General features: G+C 42.7%; 1 long non-coding RNA gene across 2 annotated transcripts; it reads right to left on the bottom strand.

The window, feature by feature from the left end:
* Window positions 1–575: 575 nt before the first annotated feature.
* LOC138680657 (uncharacterized) lies at window positions 576–4,494 on the bottom strand. Of its 2 annotated transcripts, XR_011321716.1 has the most exons (6): window positions 4,470–4,494; window positions 2,072–2,125; window positions 1,516–1,580; window positions 1,354–1,421; window positions 1,009–1,115; window positions 576–894 (listed from the first exon to the last, which is right to left on the bottom strand). It is a non-coding gene; the product is annotated as an uncharacterized lncRNA (long non-coding RNA). The 2 variants fall into 2 exon arrangements; XR_011321715.1 differs by lacking the exons at window positions 2,072–2,125; window positions 4,470–4,494 and adding an exon at window positions 1,675–1,728 and having other exon boundaries at window positions 578–894.
* Window positions 4,495–12,703: the final 8,209 nt, after the last annotated feature.

Raw genomic sequence — 12,703 nt, 5'->3', positions numbered from 1 at the left:
ATTTCGCCATATTTCCCTTTTTTCACAAATAAACGCAGGCAATATCAAAGAAATTTTTACCACTATTATGAAGTACAATATGTCATGACGAGAAACCAATGTCAGAATCATCAGGATCCGTTGAAGCCGTTCCAGAGTTATAACCTCATAAAAGGACAGTGGTCAGAATTGTAAAAATTGGCCCGGTCATTAAAGTGCAAACCACCCTTGGAGGTAAAGGGGTTAATAATTAAATCAGTTTTTATCCATAAATTATAATCCTATATTAATGTAATGAATCTATTGAAATACTAGCCTTTATTCATGAATTATAATGATTATATATAATAAGCCGATCCATTTTATTCATGCAAAAACTATAGTTAACTTTAAATCTTCTGTACGCATATAATTGTTTGACATATGGCTTGTTTTATCTAATTTAAATATGACTAGTGATTAAAATGTTCCTCAAAATGTTAGGAATGCAGGAATTAATTAGAACCAGGAACATTTAACATTGTCTAAATACTCTTGATAGGGCTGTTCTTCACTCTGAGCACGATACGATTAGAGAACACGGCACTCAGTAAATATGAGGATTGGCGGTGCTCAAGTAGGGTGTCCACCCCGTAGATAACAGATGAATAAAACTTGGCACTCAATTTGAGAAGAAAAGCTTCTTAGTTTATTGATGCATCCAACAAACAAAAGTGCTAAACGTTTTCGGTCCACACCGGACCTTCGTCAGAGCGTTTCTTTGACATTGACTATGAAACATATAAATGAATACAGTGTCACATGATGCGGAAATATACGTCATATAATGCAAAAAACGAAAAAGAGATCTAATGCATCTGGTTCAGGGAGACATGTGCCAGAGAGATGAGTCTATCCAGAACAATATAGTCCGTGCTGAGATGCTGGATAAGGAAGTAACAATAGTGCTGGAGATGGAAGGACGCTGGTAATAGTGTGACCTCAGGCCGAGAGGGTCTAGCTCAGTGAAGAGAGTAAACAAAAGGATACATAGCAGAAATGCACTCTACAGATAATAGAAACGCAGACATGAGATACAGAATACGCCTCCAGTGAAGCTATATGGAATAGCATAGTGGATGGTCTAACGTGAGGACCTAGAAGAATAAGGGATACGTGAGTCTGTGCACATAAATGTAACTGGGCATCCCAGAAAACAGGGAAAAAAAAGAAAATGAATGAGGAAGAGAGAACAAAAAACGTAGGTAACATGGGTCCTGAAAGAGAAAAGTGGAAAAGGAGAATGATGTAAATGATGCCTAACGGAAAATGAACGTCTGGAGCTTCACACAGAAGAGAGGTAGAGTAATGGAGTAAGTGGGAGCAACATACTACCTGGATGAGGAAGCCAAAAAGCCTGGATGAGCGTTAGCAAGAACAGAAAATCCAAGAGCTGCAGTATGCTGCAAAAAGCCAAAGCCGAGGGGAAAGGGTTAACAGGGACACCACACATAATGAATACTAATGGAGAGCCAGATAAGCAGCGAGTGTATGTACCTGGAGGATCACAATGGAGAGTGCCGCGTCATGAAAAGGCACAGAGCCTGAGGGGAGTAGCGGCGCTGTGAGGAGAGAATGTGACCAGGTCAGGAAATACACAATGGGGCAGAGAATAGTAAATAAAGGAGGGGAGAGGCGCAGTAACCGCCGACATACCTGGATCCTAAGCGCTCAGTGGAGCAGGGCAGAGAGGAGCTACGCTGCAGGAGGGGCGGCACTTCCGGGTATAAGTCCCGGTGACTCATGACGTAATCATGGTCATGTGACCACCCACAGAAGGTGCATGCACAGACAGCGCTAGTGGGAAGGGGAGGGCAGAGAGGGGAAAGAGTCCCTAAGTGTACAGGACCCTGGGAGCGGTCATGTGACCGCAGGCAAAAGTGCCTGACCATACAATAAGTGTGTGAATGAGGCAGTGTAAAGAAGATGACTAGGGGAGAAAGCGCATAGCTATAGCGCTATGCAAAGAAATAGAAGACAAGAAAGAGAAGAGAAGAAAAAAAGAAAGGAAACAGGACCCATAATAGAATAGGGGAAGATTGTGATGTCATACCGTGCAGGGTATAAACGGTGCCCAGTATAGTGAACGTAGTGCAATCTAGCGATTCTAGAGGAAAGAAGAAAAGAACAAATTAGTATATACATAATATACAAAATACAACAACAATGTACAATAATTTACAAAAGGGCCGATACGTCATATTCCCTATTAAGACCTTTAGGCTCTAGGGTCTGGAGGGTAAAAATCCAGAAAGCCTCACTTTTTTTGAGGATTTTAATCCTATTAAGACCTCTCCTATTTGGTTCAATTTGTTCCAGAACCTGGAACCTAAGTTACGCGATATTATGGTTCTTTTGATGGAAGTGATATGGAAGGGGCAGATGGTTTTTATTGCAGCGAATAGTGGATTTATGCTGTGAGACCCTGTCCCTAATGGGTTGGGTGGTTTCCCCAACATAGGCAAGCCCGCAGGGGCATTTAATGAGGTATACTACGTATGAGGAGTCGCATGTATAATAGCCCCTAATCGGGATGCCCTGACCCGTGTGTGGATGGAACACTTTGGAACGTTTTTGAACGTTATTACATTGGACGCAGCCAAGACAGGGGAATGTACCCCACTTTTGTGTCTGTAAAAAAGTTTGTCTGGATATGGTGCTCCTGGAACCCACATCCGCCTTCACTAGTTTGTCCCGTAAGTTTTTTGCCCTGCGAAAACAGGATAAAAAGGGTAACTTAAACTCAGGGATAGTCGGATAACTTTTCTGCAATAAACCCCAATGGCGTCTAATGGTAGATTGTACTATATTGGAAAACGGATGAAAAGTGCTGACAAAGGGGATACGTTTACTATTGTCGTTAGACCTGTTGGTAACACCAGTCTGTCTAGCTAGAAGTAGTGTCTTTTGTGGATAACCACGGTTAGAACATTTTTGTTGCATCTCGTTTAGGCTAGTGTTTCTGGTGGTTTCATCCGAAACTATCCTGTGTATCCGTTGGAATTGTGATTTCGGGATCGCATTTTTAATGGAGGGGGGGTGGCAACTATTGTAATGCAGGAGACTGTTCCTGTCAGTGGGTTTTAGGAATAGGTCAATAGATAACTCACCATGATCGTTTTTACAGATAAGGGTGTCCAGAAAGCTTATCCGATCCATGTTATGTTGCAAAGTGAATTTTAATTCTGGCCACACGTTGTTAAGGTGTTGGTCAAAAGAGATAAGTGAGTCAATAGGGCCATCCCAGATGCAGAATATGTCATCTATGTAGCGGCGCCATAAGCGCGAGTGGGTTTGAAATAGAGGATGGGTGTATACAAAATCTTGCTCGAAGGATGACATAAACGCAATAGCATACGGGGGCGCTACGTGCGAGCCCATAGCGGTGCCCTGTTGTTGAATAAAGAAGGTGTCCTCAAACATAAAGTAGTTCTCCCTGAGAACTAAGTTTAAAAGGTCCATGCAAAAGCGACATATCTTTATGTGGGTGCCTGCTTCATTGAGGAGTCTGTCTACAGCTAATATGCCTTTCTCATGTGTTGTGGACGTGTAAAGGCTGCTCACGTCCCTGGTGACCAACAAGGAGGAGGAGGGGATAGCGCCCAGTGCCCTAATGAGTCCCAGGAAATCATTAGTGTCAAGGATAAAAGAGCTGGTAGATTTGACCAAAGGCGTAAGAATCTTTTCCAACACTATAGCAGGAGGGGATAGAATGGAGTCAGTAAGGGACACTATAGGACGTCCAGGAGGTTTGAACAGAAGTTTATGGATTTTGGGCAGAAGATAGAAAATAGGAGTTATGGGATCAGTTTTGATAAGGAAACTCCTGAGCTTATTGTCAATAGTGCCCTCCTGTTCATGGAACTCAAGTAAGGTCTTGATTTTCTGGGCAATATTATTGGGAGGATTTTGTGAGGTTACTCTGTATATATCAGAGTCATTCAATTGCCTGTAAGCCTCTTCCATATAGTCAGCCTGATCCATGATCACTATTGCCCCACCCTTATCAGCGGGTTTAACCACAAGTGTTTTATCAGCAGATAACTGATCAAGGGCCAGTTTCTCGGATGGCAATGCGTTAGTGTGAGAGTGGAATTTGCCCAAGTGTAAATCGCGGTGGAAGGCATCAATGTCCCTTTCCACCAGCGAGATAAAAGTCTCGATAGGTGGACTATTTTTGGGAGGCATAAAAGAGCTTGGGGAACGAAGGCCCAAGCCCCGGAGGCCTAGGAGAGATTGTCCCGCCTGTGAGGGAGGGTCACCTGAAGGTAGATGAGTGGAAAAATGGACACGTAAACGGAGGTTACGGAAGAACCTCTGTAAATCCATATTGAGTTCAAACGAATTGAACTTATAAGTTGGACAGAAGGACAAGCCTTTCTGGAGTAAAGTCAATTGGGAAGTGTCCATGGATTTTGACGAGATGTTAATCACCAGTGGGGGTTGCGTACCTGTGATCTGGTCGACATGTGGCTTCTGGAGTCCCCAGCAACATTGGCCCCCCCCTGCCTCGTCTTCCTTTTGAGCGTCCCCGGCTGTTGCCTAAAAAATTGCTGGATGTGTAGGTATTTGAGGTGCCAGGTCTGCTGTCGGCCGAGCCTGAGGAACTTAGGGAGGTCCGACGCCTGAAGCCTCGCTGGGGTTCCCGCCACTGGTACACTCTGTTCTGGAGGTAATCTTCGGTGTCCCTTAAAAACTTCGACCTTTTCTTTTTTTCCAGGTCGAGTCTGTGTGTGCGCAGGGTCTCCTGGTTTTGTGCTTTGAGATCTTGGAAGGCCTCCTGGGACATGGTGCTGGTTAACTGGTTTTCTATGGCACATATCTGCGAGTTGACGGTATCCAGGTTCTGTTGCAAATAAGACAAGGTTAATGTCATCAAATCAGCAGAGCACATGTTTAAAATGTGCTCGAATTTAGTGCAATATTCCTTGTCGTACTTAAAGAAATTGGGTTGTAAGGGGACCCGTAGGCCCCTTGGTATGCGTTGGACACGGAGATATTCGGCAAGAGTGATAATATGTAGTTCAAGATTGACTGCTCTTTTTGACTCACGTTCCAGATCCCTATGTTTAATCTCTTGCATGGGGATCTGGAGAAAGTCACTGGATGCAGTCACTTTGGATAGGATTTCAGCTGTCTCTGTAGCGTTGAAGGAAAAAATTCCACTTGACATCGTCTATGGTGCTCGTGTGCGGACAAACAGGATACGATTAGAGAACACGGCACTCAGTAAATATGAGGATTGGCGGTGCTCAAGTAGGGTGTCCACCCCGTAGATAACAGATGAATAAAACTTGGCACTCAATTTGAGAAGAAAAGCTTCTTAGTTTATTGATGCATCCAGACAAACAAAAGTGCTAAACGTTTTCGGTCCACACCGGACCTTCGTCAGAGCGTTTCTTTGACATTGACTATGAAACATATAAATGAATACAGTGTCACATGATGCGGAAATATACGTCATATAATGCAAAAAACGAAAAAGAGATCTACGTGGAGCATCACGTAGATTTTCGTTTTTTCACCATTAGATCTCTTTTTCGTTTTTTGCATTATATGACGTATATTTCCGCATCATGTGACACTGTATTCATTTATATGTTTCATAGTCAATGTCAAAGAAACGCTCTGACGAAGGTCCGGTGTGGACCGAAAACGTTTAGCACTTTTGTTTGTCTGGATGCATCAATAAACTAAGAAGCTTTTCTTCTCAAATTGAGTGCCAAGTTTTATTCATCGGCTTCACTCTGAGCAGTCTGCTTCTTTTTCCCTGCTCCTCAGACTAATATTTTTCTGCACCTATCCCTTGCTGTAGGTTTGAGTTTCCCTGGGTGTAGTATCTGCTTCTAAGCTTCTTCAGCCTCTCACAATATAGGATAATAGCTGCCACTGATAGAAACTGCTTCAGAAACTCAACTTTCATGATAGACCACCACCCTTGTGATTCTATGCCCAGCGCATTAAAAATCCTCCAAACCCAGGAATTCACCAAAGGCTACTTCTTTCGCTAGATAATGTTTTTTAATCAAAGGTAATTCACTTATTTTCCCCAAAATTTAGACCAATACCTTTCCATATTGTTAATTTTTTTGCCGCAAGCAGGATACCCTCCTGTTATTGCTTCTGAATCACCCCAGCTTCTTACAATTTACTACTTTAGCTGTCAGTGACAAAAATATCTTGGCTAACTGGACTCACACAGGATGTTGCTGTCCACTTGTTTATTCACTCAGCAGTAAGAATCTCTTAGGCCGGCGTCACACACAGCGTAAAACAATACGGTCCGTATATTACGGCCGTAATACGCTGAAAAGTCCCGAAAATAGTGGTCCGTAGCTCCTCCGTAGGCAGGGTGTGTCAGCGTTTTTTGCGCATGGCATCCTCCGTATGTCATCCGTATGGCATCCGTACTGCGTGGTTTTCTCGCAGGCTTGCAAAACCAACATACCGCTATAGAAGTGATCCATGTGTCCCAAAAAGAAAAAAAAATATATATATACTGTCTATATATATATATATATATATATATATATATATATATATATATGTCAGTAGACACATATATGTATATATATTAATATTTTTTCCAGCGCTATACAGCTTGAAAGCCAGTAATTCAATTACCGGCTTTTTCTTTCTCCTTCCTAAAACCCGACATGATTTGAGACATGGTTTACATACAGTAAACCATGTCTTCTCTCCTTTTTTTTGCAGATTCCACACTACTAATGTTAGTAGTGTGTATCTGCAAAATTTGGCCGTTCTAGCTAGTAAATTAAAGGGTTAAATGGCGGAAAAAATTGGCGTGGGCTCCCGCACAATTTTCTCCGCCAGAGTAGTAAAGCCAGTGACTGAGGGCAGATATTAATAGCCTGGAGAGGGTCCACGGTTATTGCCCCCCCCTGGCTAAAAACACCTGCCCCCAGCCACCCCAGAAAAGGCACATCTGGAAGATGCGCCCCTTCTGGCACTTGGCCACTCTCTTCCCATTCCCGTGTAGCGGTGGGATATGGGGTAATGAAGGGTTAATGCCACCTTGCTATTGTAAGGTGACATTAACCCCTTACCGGCATCGGACGTACTATACCGTCCGATGCCGGCTCCCCTGCTTTGATGCAGGGCTCCGCGGTGAGCCCGCACCAAAGCCGGGACATGTCAGCTGTTTTGAACAGCTGACATGTGCCCGTAATAGGCGCGGGCAGAATCGCGATCTGCCCGCACCTATTAACTAGTTAAATGCCGCTGTCAAACGCAGACAGCGGCATTTAACTACCGCTTCCGGCCAGGCGGCCGGAAATGACGTCATCGCCGACCCCCGTCACATGTCCGGGGGTCGGCGATGCGTCTCCATTGTAGCCATAGAGGTCCTTGAGACCTCTATGGTTACTGATTGCCCGTCGCTGTGAGCGCCACCCTGTGGTCGGCGCTCACAGCACACGTGCAATTCTGCTACATAGCAGCGATCAGCAGATCGCTGCTATGTAGCAGAGCCAATCGTGCTGTGCCTGCTTCTAGCCTCCCATGGAGGCTATTGAAGCATGGCAAAAGTTAAAAAAAAAAGTTTACAAAAATGTGAAAAAAATAAAAAAAACATAAAAGATTAAATCACCCCCCTTTCGCCCCAATCAAAATAAATCAATAAAAAAAATATCAAATCTACGCATATTTGGTATCGCCGCGCTCAGAATTGCCCGATCTATCAAATAAAAAAAGTATTAACCTGATCGCTAAACAGCGTAGCGGGAAAAAAACTCGAAACACCAGAATTACGTTTTTTTGGTCGCCGCGACATTGCATTAAAATGCAATAACGGGCGATCAAAAGAACGTATCTGCACTGAAATGCTATCATTAAAAACGTCATCTCGGCACGCAAAAAATAAGCCCTCAACCGACCCCAGATCACGAAAAATGGAGACGCTACGAGTATTGGAAAATGGCGCAATTTTTTTTTTTTTTTTTTTAGCAAAGTTTGGAATTTTTTTTCACCACTTAGATAAAAAATAACCTAGTCATGTTTGGTGTCTATGAACTCGTAATGACCTGGAGAATCATAATGGCAGGTCATTTTTAGCATTTAGTGAACCTAGCAAAAAAGCCAAACAAAAAACCAATGTGGGATTGCACTTTTTTTGCAATTTCACCGCACTTGGAATTTTTTTCCCGTTTTCTAGTACACGACATGCTAAAACCAATGATATCGTTCAAAAGTACAACTCGTCCTGCAAAAAATAAGCCCTCACATGGCCAAATTGACGGAAAAATAAAAAAGTTATGGCTCTGGGAAGGAGGGGAGCGAAAAACGAACACGGAAAAACGAAAAATCCCCCGGTCATGAAGGGGTTAAGCCTAATTAATAATGGAGAGGCGTCAATTATGACACCTATCCATTATTAATCCAATTGTAGTAAAGGGTTAAATAAAACACAAACACATTATTTAAAATTATTTTAATGAAATAAAAACAATGGTTGTTGGAGTATTTTATTCTACGCCCAATCCAGTCACTGAAGACCCTCGTTCTATAAGTAAAAAAACATAATAAACCAACAATATCCTTACCCTCCGCAGATCTGTAACGTCCAATGATGTAAATCCATCTGAAGGGGTTAAAATATTTTGCAGCCACGAGCTTTGCTAATGCAATGATGCTCATGGCTGCAAAAACCCCGGAAAATGAAGGTAAAGTAGGTCAATGACCTATATTTAGCTTCATTTGCGGTGAGGCGCCCTCTGCTGGCTGTTTCTAGATCGTGGGAACTTTCCTAGAAAGCTCCCAGGCTCGAGTTCATAAGAGGACAACCAGCAGAGGGCGCCTCTTATGAACTCGAGCCTGGGAGCTTTCTAGGAAAGTTCCCACGATCTAGAAACAGCCAGCAGAGGGCGCCTCACCGCAAATGAAGCTAAATATAGGTCATTGACCTACTTTACCTTCATTTTCCGGGGTTTTTGCAGCCATGAGCATCATTGCATTAGCAAAGCTCGTGGCTGCAAAATATTTTAACCCCTTCAGATGGATTTACATCGTTGGACGTTACAGATCTGCGGAGGGTAAGGATATTGTTGGTTTATTATGTTTTTTTACTTACAGAACGAGGGTCTTCAGTGACTGGATTGGGCGTAGAATAAAATACTCCAACAACCATTGTTTTTATTTCATTAAAATAATTTTAAATAATGTGTTTGTGTTTTATTTAACCCTTTACTACAATTGGATTAATAATGGATAGGTGTCATAATTGACGCCTCTCCATTATTAATTAGGCTTAATGTCACCTTACAATAGCAAGGTGGCATTAACCCTTCATTACCCCATATCCCACCGCTACACGGGAATGGGAAGAGAGTGGCCAAGTGCCAGAATAGGCGCATCTTCCAAATGTGCCTTTTCTGGGGTGGCTGGGGGCAGGTATTTTTAGCCAGGGGGGACCAATAACCATGGACCCTCTCCAGGCTATGAATATCTGCCCTCAGTCACTGGCTTTACTACTCTGGTGGAGAAAATTGTGCGGGAGCCCACGCCAATTTTTTCCGCCATTTAACCCTTTAATTTACTAGCTAGAACGGCCAAATTTTGCAGATACACACTACTGACATTAGTAGTGTGGAATCTGCAAAAAAAATGGAGAGAAGACATGGTTTACTGTATGTAAACCATGTCTCAAATCATGTCGGGTTTTAGGAAGGAGAAAGAAAAAGCCGGTAATTGAATTACCGGCTTTCAAGCTGTATAGCGCTGGAATAAATATTAATATATATACATATATGTGTCTCACTGACATATATATATATATATATATATATATATATATATATATATATACCTATTCTATGTGTACACATTTATTCTACCTATTGGACTGGAAGCTGTCAGTGTGATTTTACTGTACACCGCACTGAATTACCGGCTTTTCTCTCTAACAGCGCTGCGTATTTCTCGCAAGTCACACTGCTTGTCCGTGTGTAATCCGTATTTTTCACGCTTCCATAGACTTTCATTGGCGTATTTCTTGCGCAGTACGGTGACAAACGCAGCATGCTGCGATTTTGTACGGCCGTAGAAAGCCGTATAAGGGCTTGTTTCCATTTGCGAGAAACACGTCCGTGTCTCGCATGTGGAAACGAAGCTCTGGTGCCGGCACTCCGGAGCGGAGCGTGCGGCTGCATGTGTTGCTATGCGGCCGCATGCTCCGCTCCGGAGTGCCGGCACCAGAGCTTCATTTCCACATGCGAGACACGGACGTGTTTCTCGCAAATGGAAACAAGCCCTAATACTGATCAGTAAAATATGGCAGATAGGAGCAGGGGCATAGAGAATAATTGTGCCGTATTTTTTGCGAGTTTTACGGACGTAGTTTCTGCGCTCTTACGTCCGTAAAACTCGCAAGTGTGAAGCCGGCCTTACACTGAGCACGTAAAACACTTATTTCAGCAAATAAGACCACAGGTAAAAAATTACAAAGTCACCTTACGACGGAAAGTAAAAAGACAACACGAAGCAGGAGTTAAATAAAATGTATTATCTATCCTACTAAAATAGGTGAATTGCATAATAAATAAACGGAAACTGAAATAATGTCTGGATATAAGTAAAATGGGTTATTATATAAAAAAGAAAAGAAAATGAATAAAACATGGACTGCAATATGTTAAATAATTTCATATATAAGACCTCTCTCTTTTTTTAACTCATACGGCCACACAAAAATAGCCTAAAATGTAAAGAACATACAACACAATGTCCCTTTTCACCTAAGAAACATGAGTTCTAGACTTGAATATGCAAACATTTTTATTTAGAATACAATCAAATTAAAATATATACCGTATTTTCCGCTTTGTAAGACGCACTTTATTTTCCCCAAATTTGGGGGGGAAATGGGGGTGCGTCTTACAAAGCGGATATACCGCTTACCGTTACAGGCTGGGATGAGGGGGTGTCCGCCGCCGCTGCTGCCCGCCACCGCTGCCGCAGTTGTCCGCTGCCACAGTTGTCCGCTGCTGCCCCGGGAGATCCTGGAAACTCCGGTGCTGTGGGGGGCTCTGGCGACATTTTGTGAAAGACCAGAGCCCCCCGGCAGTTCGTCCATGCGTTCCTGTATGACTAACTTCGGGAAAATGGCCGCCGGAAACTCGGGAGATGAGATTTCATTGCTGAGATCTCATCTTTCGAGATTCCGGCTGCCATTTTCCCGGAGTCAGTCATACAGGAACGCATGGACGAACTGCCGGGGGGCTCTGGTCTTTCACAAAATGTCGCCAGAGCCCCCCGCAGCCCCGGAGACAGCCCTGCAGCCCCCGAGACAGCCCTGCAGCCCCCGAGACAGCCCTGCAGCCCCAGAGACAGCCCTGCAGCACAGGAGCCTCAATGCAGCACAGGAGCCCCCATGCAGCACAGGAGCCCCCATGCAGCACAGGAGCCCCCCTGCAGACGCCCTCATCCCAGCCTGCAGCACAGGAGCCCCCCTGCAGCACAGGAGCCCCCCTGCAGACTCCCTCATCCCAGCCTGCAGCAATGCTCCACTCTTGCCTCCAGCAACGACCCTGGGACCCTGATCCATTGCAGCCACAACCCCTGGGGAGTAATAAGATGCCTGGATTATAAGACGCCCCACCAATTTATTAAAAAAAGTTTTTTTCCTATTTTTCTCCTCAAAATTTGGGGTGCGTCTTATAATCCGGAGCGTCTTACAAAGCGAAAAATACGGTAACTGTTTTATGGATAGGCTAATATCTAAGGACTATAGTGTATCGTTTATTAAGGATTTTTGTGTTTAAAGTGTAAAACTTTTAATTCTGTTGAGTCTATTATTAATTGAGTGAATCATGTGCTATCACACTGAACTTTGACACAACCTCGACTGTATTCAAAATTCAAGCACATAAAAGCTGTCTTTGTATCATTTTACCTACATGTGGTTGACTCCTGAAGAAGAGGTGCGTGTCACTTCAAAACGCGTTGAAATATAAATATATTTATCGAATATATTCTTGGATTGACATCTTCAATAACTCAGAAGCGTGGAAGAGCTCCACAAAATTTCTTCTGACACAAAAATTAACTATTGTCATTCATACAGTTGAACGTGCTTTGTATAAAACTACGGTTGTTTAATATTTTTCTGAAAAGCTTTTCCCCCTAAATTCACAAAATGTTTTGTACCACAAATTGACTGCAGTCATCCACACAGTTGAATGTGCTTTTAGTAAAATTATAGTGGTTTAAAATTTGTAAAAAAAACGCTTGTCCTGCTATAGTTTACAAAATGTTTTGTTAAAAAATTGAATATTGTTAACCACACAGTTTAATGAGCTGTGTGTAAAATTACAGTGGTTTAACATTTTTAAAACCACTTGTCCTGCTACAGATCACAGAATTTTTTGTTCCAAGAAGTGACTAATGTCATTCATACAGTTTAACGTGCTTTGTGTAAAATTACAGTGATTTAAAATTTTTAAAAAACACTTTTCCTGCTACAGTTCACTAATTTTTTATACCCTAAATTGACTATCATCATTCATACAGTTGAACAAACTTTACGCAAAATTATGATGATTAATTTTTTTTAAAAACGCTTGTCCTGCTACAGCTCACAACATTTCCTAATCTAAAAATTTACTTATTGTAATTAGTGATGGGCGAGCACTATGATGTTCGAGTGCTTGTTACTCGAGTTGAGCAAATT

Source organism: Ranitomeya imitator, chromosome 5 (assembly GCF_032444005.1).
Source record: "Ranitomeya imitator isolate aRanImi1 chromosome 5, aRanImi1.pri, whole genome shotgun sequence".
Classification (NCBI taxonomy): Eukaryota; Metazoa; Chordata; class Amphibia; order Anura; family Dendrobatidae; genus Ranitomeya; species Ranitomeya imitator.
The sequence above is the reverse complement of the archived record's forward strand: the minus strand, read 5'-3'. Positions and strand labels throughout refer to the sequence as shown.